This window comes from Mastomys coucha, unplaced genomic scaffold (assembly GCF_008632895.1).
Source record: "Mastomys coucha isolate ucsf_1 unplaced genomic scaffold, UCSF_Mcou_1 pScaffold7, whole genome shotgun sequence".
NCBI classification, from domain to species: domain Eukaryota; kingdom Metazoa; phylum Chordata; class Mammalia; order Rodentia; family Muridae; genus Mastomys; species Mastomys coucha.
The window spans coordinates 50,665,957-50,672,220 of NW_022196913.1; the positions used below are offsets into that span (position 1 = coordinate 50,665,957).

Sequence of the window (6,264 nt, forward strand, 5' to 3'; positions counted from 1 at the left end):
CCCAACCGCCACCACCACTAAGGTCCTTGCTCAATCTCCCTAGAAAACCTGAATTGTTTCACCGCTTGCAGTCAGCTCTCTACGTGGTCTGAAATAAAATGAAAGCGCTCAAGCCACAGAGTTGAAGGAGGTGGCTAAAGAGAGGTCGAAGCACTACAGTCAGCCAAGGGACCACCGTGGACCACCCCCTCCCACCTCCCCATCCCGATGGTCCTGGCCCCCGCCCGGCGCGCGAACACACGCACACACACGCACCTACACACTCACACGCACTTACTCCCTCCTCTCCGACCCCGCCTCACCTCTCGCTCCGCCCGTCCGGCCCCTTCCCTGCCCCCTGCGGGACCGGCCTGCGCGCTCCGCTGCAACCACGTAGGAGGAGGCGGCGGCGGTGGCGGCGGCAGCCCGGGCAGTGGCGGCGTCTCGGGCCCCGAGTGAAGGAGCCGCGGGGCTCCGGGGCACATCCCAATCCCCGCAGCGCCTCCTCCGCCGCCACCTCCTCCTTCCCCTCCTCCCGTCTTCATTCACCCTCCCTGCCGCCGCCGCGCAGCAGAGCAGTCCCGGCGCAGGGCAGCGCCCGCAGCTCCTCCGCTACTGCTGGGGGCGCCGGCAGAGACGCCGGGCCGGGCCGGGGCGCTCGCGGGCTCTCGGCTCCCGGCTCCCGGCTTCAGCTCCGGCGGCGGCGGCGGCGGCGGCTGCTCTGGATCAGGAAGCGGCCGCACCAACAGGGCGGCGGTGGCAGCTGCAGCTAGGGCTGGTCCTCTCCCGCTGCGCTGCGCTGGCCCGCGCGCCCTTGTCCCCTGAGCCGCCACCTCTCCGCGTCCCCAGCCTCACGCAAAGTCCCCTCTAGGTCCCCTCCTGGCCCCGAGAGGCCGGCCTGGGCGGGGAGACCCCAAGCTCGGGGTTGCCTCCGTCAAGCTAGGCGACCCCGGGCGGGGAAGCCCAGCCCTCCCTCAAGCCCCCGCAGCGCTCACCGCCCCCACCCGGGAGGGGGACTGTAGAGGAGCGAAGAGGGCAGCGCGACCCTCCGCGGCTGCCGCCTCCCCCTGCGCCACACGGAAGGAGGAGGACTGGGCTCTATGCGCTCGCCGCCGCCGGACCAGCAGCAGCCGGAGCGGGGCGCCGCCGTTCTCCCCACCCGCGCCCCCCGCCCGGGCGCGCCCCCTCTCCTGGCGGCCGCCCACCCAGCCCCTCTTTGCTCCCCTTGCTAGCCGCTCCTTCTCCCAGAGGGGGTCCGGAGCCGGGAGGCTGGAGCCGGGCACTGGTGTATGTACACACAGTCACACATACACTCTCGCGCGCGCCTGCACACACACACACACACACACACACACACACACACACACACACACCACGACGCGTCGGTTTTCCTTCGCTCCTCTTCCAGCTGTTTTCCGTGAAGCCCATTGAGACTGGGGGAGGGGGGTGTATGCTGGATGTTCTTTGGCCCCTCTCCGGAGAGAGCGGATTGGGGTGCGGGAGGAGGTGATTTTAATCTAAATCGGGGGGAGGGGGAGGGGGAGAGAAAGAATCAGAGGAGGAAAAAAAAATAGCCACTTACTGTAAAGTGTAAATGGATCTGGGGTTGCGTGGGGAAGGGGGGACAGAGGGAGAGACACAGTGTCCTGCGGCTGCTGTAGCTCTAGCTGCGGCTCCACAGGGCTTGTTTTGGATCCCCCTGCAGTGAAACAGGTCCTGTACGGCTCCTCCACTGTAGTAGAAATGATGTCTGCGGTATACTCTGCTCTCTCCTCCTCCTCCTCCTCCTCCCCCCTCCCCTCCCTCCTCCCTCCGCCCGCCCTCCCTCCCTCGCGCTCTCTCTCGCGCTCGCTCGCTCGCTCCAGTATGTAAATGTGTAATAGAAGCCAAATATGGAGCAGTTGGCTGCCGCCGCCGCAGCTCAAGGATCCGACTTCATGGGGGGGGGGGGGGGGGGGGGGGGAGGCACCCTCTGGCAGGCGGCCGGGCGAGCGGCATAGAGCACGGCGAGCGCACGGCGCGGCTGCCGGCCCGCGCCCTTAACCCTTCTATGCACCCGGACTGGAGCAGCGCTCGCTTCAGGGGAGACCGGGTGTCTCTCCGCAACTGTGGCTCCGGATCCCGGACACCGACCGGAGGGGACTGAGCCTTCCAGGTTTGAGAAAGGGGCGGGGAAGTTGGGGCGATGAGGTCATTGGAGTGATGACCGATCGGTGCTCGCGCGCCTCCTCGGTTCCCTGCAACCTACTTGGAGGGGGACAGGGTGAGTGCACTGGGTGCAACTCAGGCAACCTGGGAGACTCACAGCAACGGGTGTCAGCCTTTGGCTCCCACCTGGTAAAATACCCAAGGGAGCGGGGAAGTCGGCTCATTCTAATTACGATGTGCTCTTGGTGCCCCGGTGAGCATCTAAGAGGACTTGTTGTATCCTCGCGGTTAACCTCCAGCCCGCCAGCCCTGCGCCACCCGAAACTAGGCCCGCGCCTGCTGCCTTGGCTGGCAACTCGGGAAAGTTCTCAGGCTTTCCCAGCTTGCATCGGCACCCTCACCTTTCCAGCCTGGACAAGCTGACGACCTCCTGGCCCTCCTTTCAAATTCTGCTGATCTCGAAATCTGCTGTGAGCATCGAACGTCTCAGCTCTAGCCCTGGTAACCGACCTGCTCACTCCTTGCAGCTAACTGTGGATCATTCATTTCATCGCAAGTGAGGTAACCTGTGCACTGAGCTGTCGATGGCGGTTCTCGGGAGTCCAAGGCGAAGGAACACCCCCCCCCACACACACACACACCTTGTCCTGGTGGCCAAACCCACCCGCCCCCTCAGGCTACACCTCAGCCAGGTGTGAGCTCCGTGGGAAGGAATCTTCTCTGGAGGAATGCACCTTGCCAACAGGTGTGGCACCCGAAAGAAGAGCGGGCACATCCCCACGAGGGTCGCTCAGTGCCGCGTTCTCTTTGCTGCAGATAATTCTCGAAGACCACTAGGTGTCAGGCCAGCATCTGACCTCTTTCAGGTGCTTAGAACTAAGAGTCTGGAAACTCAATCCCTTGGTCCCGCTGGAAGCCACTACTATTGACTGTAAGCCTGATTTGAGAGACCTTTTGGCTCCGTTTGCTTATGACTTAACAGTTAGTCACTGTCTGAAGCAGCGTACAGAATCACCAAGAGAAATGTGTGTGCGTTTAAACTACAGTATTGTGGAGCCCGCACTTCAGAAGTTAAAAAAGGGGGGAAAAAAAGATGCAGCGGGTGTGTGTGTGTGTGTGTGTGTGTGTGTGTGTGTGTGGTGTGGGGCACATTATCTATTCTCAGGTTTTGAAATACCGTGCACACATCCACGGTTGCTTAAATAGAACTACAACTGTTCCCTCTCACCCCCACCCCCACTCTCCATAACTGTGTTGTTCACTTGAAGATCCGTGATTGTTAGACTTCATATGCTAAAGTGACATTGTTGGTCTCATTACAGCCTCTAGTGGACGGCTATCGTGAGTTTCCTGTCGAGGCTCTGTCTAGTTTTGTTTTCCCTTCTGAGCTTTATCCAGGTGAAGGTTAATAGTTCAGAGCTTAACTGCCTGGTGTCTTTTTGCTCCCTCCTGGTAGAGCTGCCTTTGAAACGGAGCAGAAGCTTGCTGGCTGCATGTGGGAAAGGCTTATGCTTTGTGCTACAGGTATTGTTACTGCTGGCCTGTGAAAGTGACAAAGCTTCTGTTATTCGCTTCAGTTGCAGACAGCTTTCATAAAAAAAAAAAAAAAAAAAAAAAAAACCACACACACACACACACAAATTTAATCTAAAATATTTTTATAACAGAAAATATTGGTTGCCATGTTTTTGGCGTAACTGAGATGTTTTTATTCCAGCTCATAATCTGCAAACTGTCCAATCCACCTCCACTCTATTTTTAGACATCTTACATTTAGAGAATTTTCAAGGGAAAAAAAACCTAATATTGTAATTATTACGTTGGTGCGAGCAGTTAATTTGCATTATTTTAACAACCTTAAACATATTAAAACACATAATTCATATTAGACTTAGTCAATTAATTTAAATGTCCCCTGAAGAAAGCTAAATATGTACATTATCCACACAGTAAAAATAATTAATAAGAAATGTGTTGTTTACTTTCCTAGACATTAAGATTAAAGCCATAAACTGCCACACACACACACACACACACACACACACACACACCCTACAGCTATTGCTTCCTGCAAGGTCCAGCACAAACATAATACTCATCAAGCAATTTCATTACTCGAGTACTGGGCTGTTTTGTTTCCTGAAGACAAAATGTCAAAGGCACCATCCAAGAAGTAACAAGAGAGGTTTTTTAAAAGCAAAAGTTCTCATGCAAATAAAACCTCAATGGAAAGAGAACATGTTTTCAAGGTGACAGTTGTATAGCACTGGTCCCTAACCCCAAATCTGATATTATATTTGTAAAGACTCGGTCAAGCTTTGTAATGAAGTAAAATTGAGGAAGGAGTCTCCCTTGAGCCTTACTCCTAATGTATGTTATGTATTATTTAATATAAAAAGAAATGTTAGTACCTTCTATTTATTTTAAAGATATATTAAAGATATATCTTAAATATATTAATATATAAGATGTATTAATATATATTAAATATATATTTAAAATAAGTAGAAAGTACATAGAAGGTACTAACCTCTATGTGTATGTGAGAGAGATAGAGAGAGAAAGAGAGAGAGAAAAGGGAGAGAGAGAGAGGATGTTCCTCTTATTACTTTCTGATTATTTCTTTGAGACAATGTCTCTACCTGAACTTAAGGGGCCATATTTTCTAAACTAGGCTGGAAATCAAGAGACTTAGCCTTTTTTCCTCCCGTCTCTTCCCCCTCCAAGCTGAGGTTACAGGTCTGTGGGATGCCCAGCTGAGGTTACAGGTCCGTGGGATGCCCAGCTTTAAGCAGTGATGAGGTCCTTGTTCAGGATCTCCATATCCTACAACAAGCACTCTCAAGTCTCAAGCTGTGTCTCCACCCCACCTTCTCTCTGTTTTACTGATTTTTTCCTGTCTACTCTTGAAAGATTAAAATGGTCTAGCAACTATTTTTTAGGTCACAAGACTCTTCTGTCACACTTCTGCATTTACAAGTGTGGTAGTTAATGTAGCAGCAGCAGCTGCAGCACCACCATCCGGGGGATTTTAGACTCTCAGAGGCAAGGATCCTATCCAGCACTAGACAGGCAGAGTCTGCCTTTGAACTAGCTGCTGAGGACTGGCCCATCCCAGCATGAAGAACACTGGCCTATTCTTTGGGACATATGGCCCCACGTATAGAACTTTAAGTCTCCAATGAATTGTCTTTATACTAATTAATTTTACCAATAGAAAATTAAAAGCACATTGCACTTGAATCTCTACATTCTCAAATTTAATCAGCTTCTGGTAGAAAAAAAAATACACATATATATTTTAAAAAGTTGTCTGGGCTGAATACCTGAGACTTTCCCCTCATCATTATTTCAAGCACAATATGGAATGGTGAGTGTTTCCCTTGCACTAGGTGTCATGAGTAATCTAGAGATTACTGATAACTTAAAGTTATGATGTGAACTTAAATTACTTATAATGTAAAGCATGTAAGAGGATGTGAGTATTCTGTGTCCAGATACTATGCTTGTGCAGTCTAAGATTTGGTTGTCTCAGGGGGACTCTAAAACTAGCCCTCATATTTGAGGGGTGATCATATATACACATGAAGGAAATAATACTCCATCCCTGAAGAGTCTTGTTTCACCAATTATGGAAGCTGCAGAGGACTGAGTGTACTGGGGTCTTGGCTAGGAATGTGTTCTCGGAGGCAGTAGAGGGAGCACAAGAGTGCTTAATACAACCAGTGTACACAGGGCCCTCTAAATTGTGACAGATTTTAAATTATAGTATATGTTTGCATTGGAAGTAGCCTGTTATGTCATTCAGAACCAAACCAAACAAAACAAAAAAGAAGCTAACAAACATTCAGTGCCTACCAGATTATAGCAACTAAATAATTGAACAGATTGCAAATTACATAAAATAAAAGATACACTCATCTCGAGTTCTAGGCTTGCATTCTTCCAGTGGACTTCAGAAGCCCTGCTTGGAAAAGATCCCTTATTGCCTGGAATGCACAGAAACCGTTCTGATGCCCAGCACCACACTGGGTGTGTTGGCACACACCTGCAACCCCAGCAGGAGGATAGGGAAGTCCAAAGCATATTGCTTGAACTACTTAGAAGTTGAAGCCAGCCTAAGATGCTGAGATGCTG

The 6,264-nt window shown here is 51.6% G+C and overlaps 1 protein-coding gene and 1 long non-coding RNA gene across 12 annotated transcripts in view; one reads left to right on the forward strand and one right to left on the reverse strand.

The window, feature by feature from the left end:
• Atxn1 (ataxin 1) overlaps positions 1–2,592 on the reverse strand; it is a 423,758-nt gene extending 421,166 nt beyond the window's left edge. For 8 of the 11 annotated variants that reach the window (XM_031359330.1, XM_031359325.1, XM_031359326.1 and 5 more), the window contains exon 1: positions 1,562–1,749. The gene's annotated coding sequence lies outside the window, so the exon portion shown is untranslated. The other 3 variants (XM_031359320.1, XM_031359322.1, XM_031359321.1) reach the window with 3 other exon arrangements.
• Positions 1,958–6,049, forward strand: LOC116082423. Its single transcript, XR_004115294.1, has 2 exons — positions 1,958–2,134; positions 2,537–6,049. It is a non-coding gene; the product is annotated as an uncharacterized LOC116082423 (long non-coding RNA).
• The last annotated feature ends 215 nt before the right edge of the window (positions 6,050–6,264 follow it).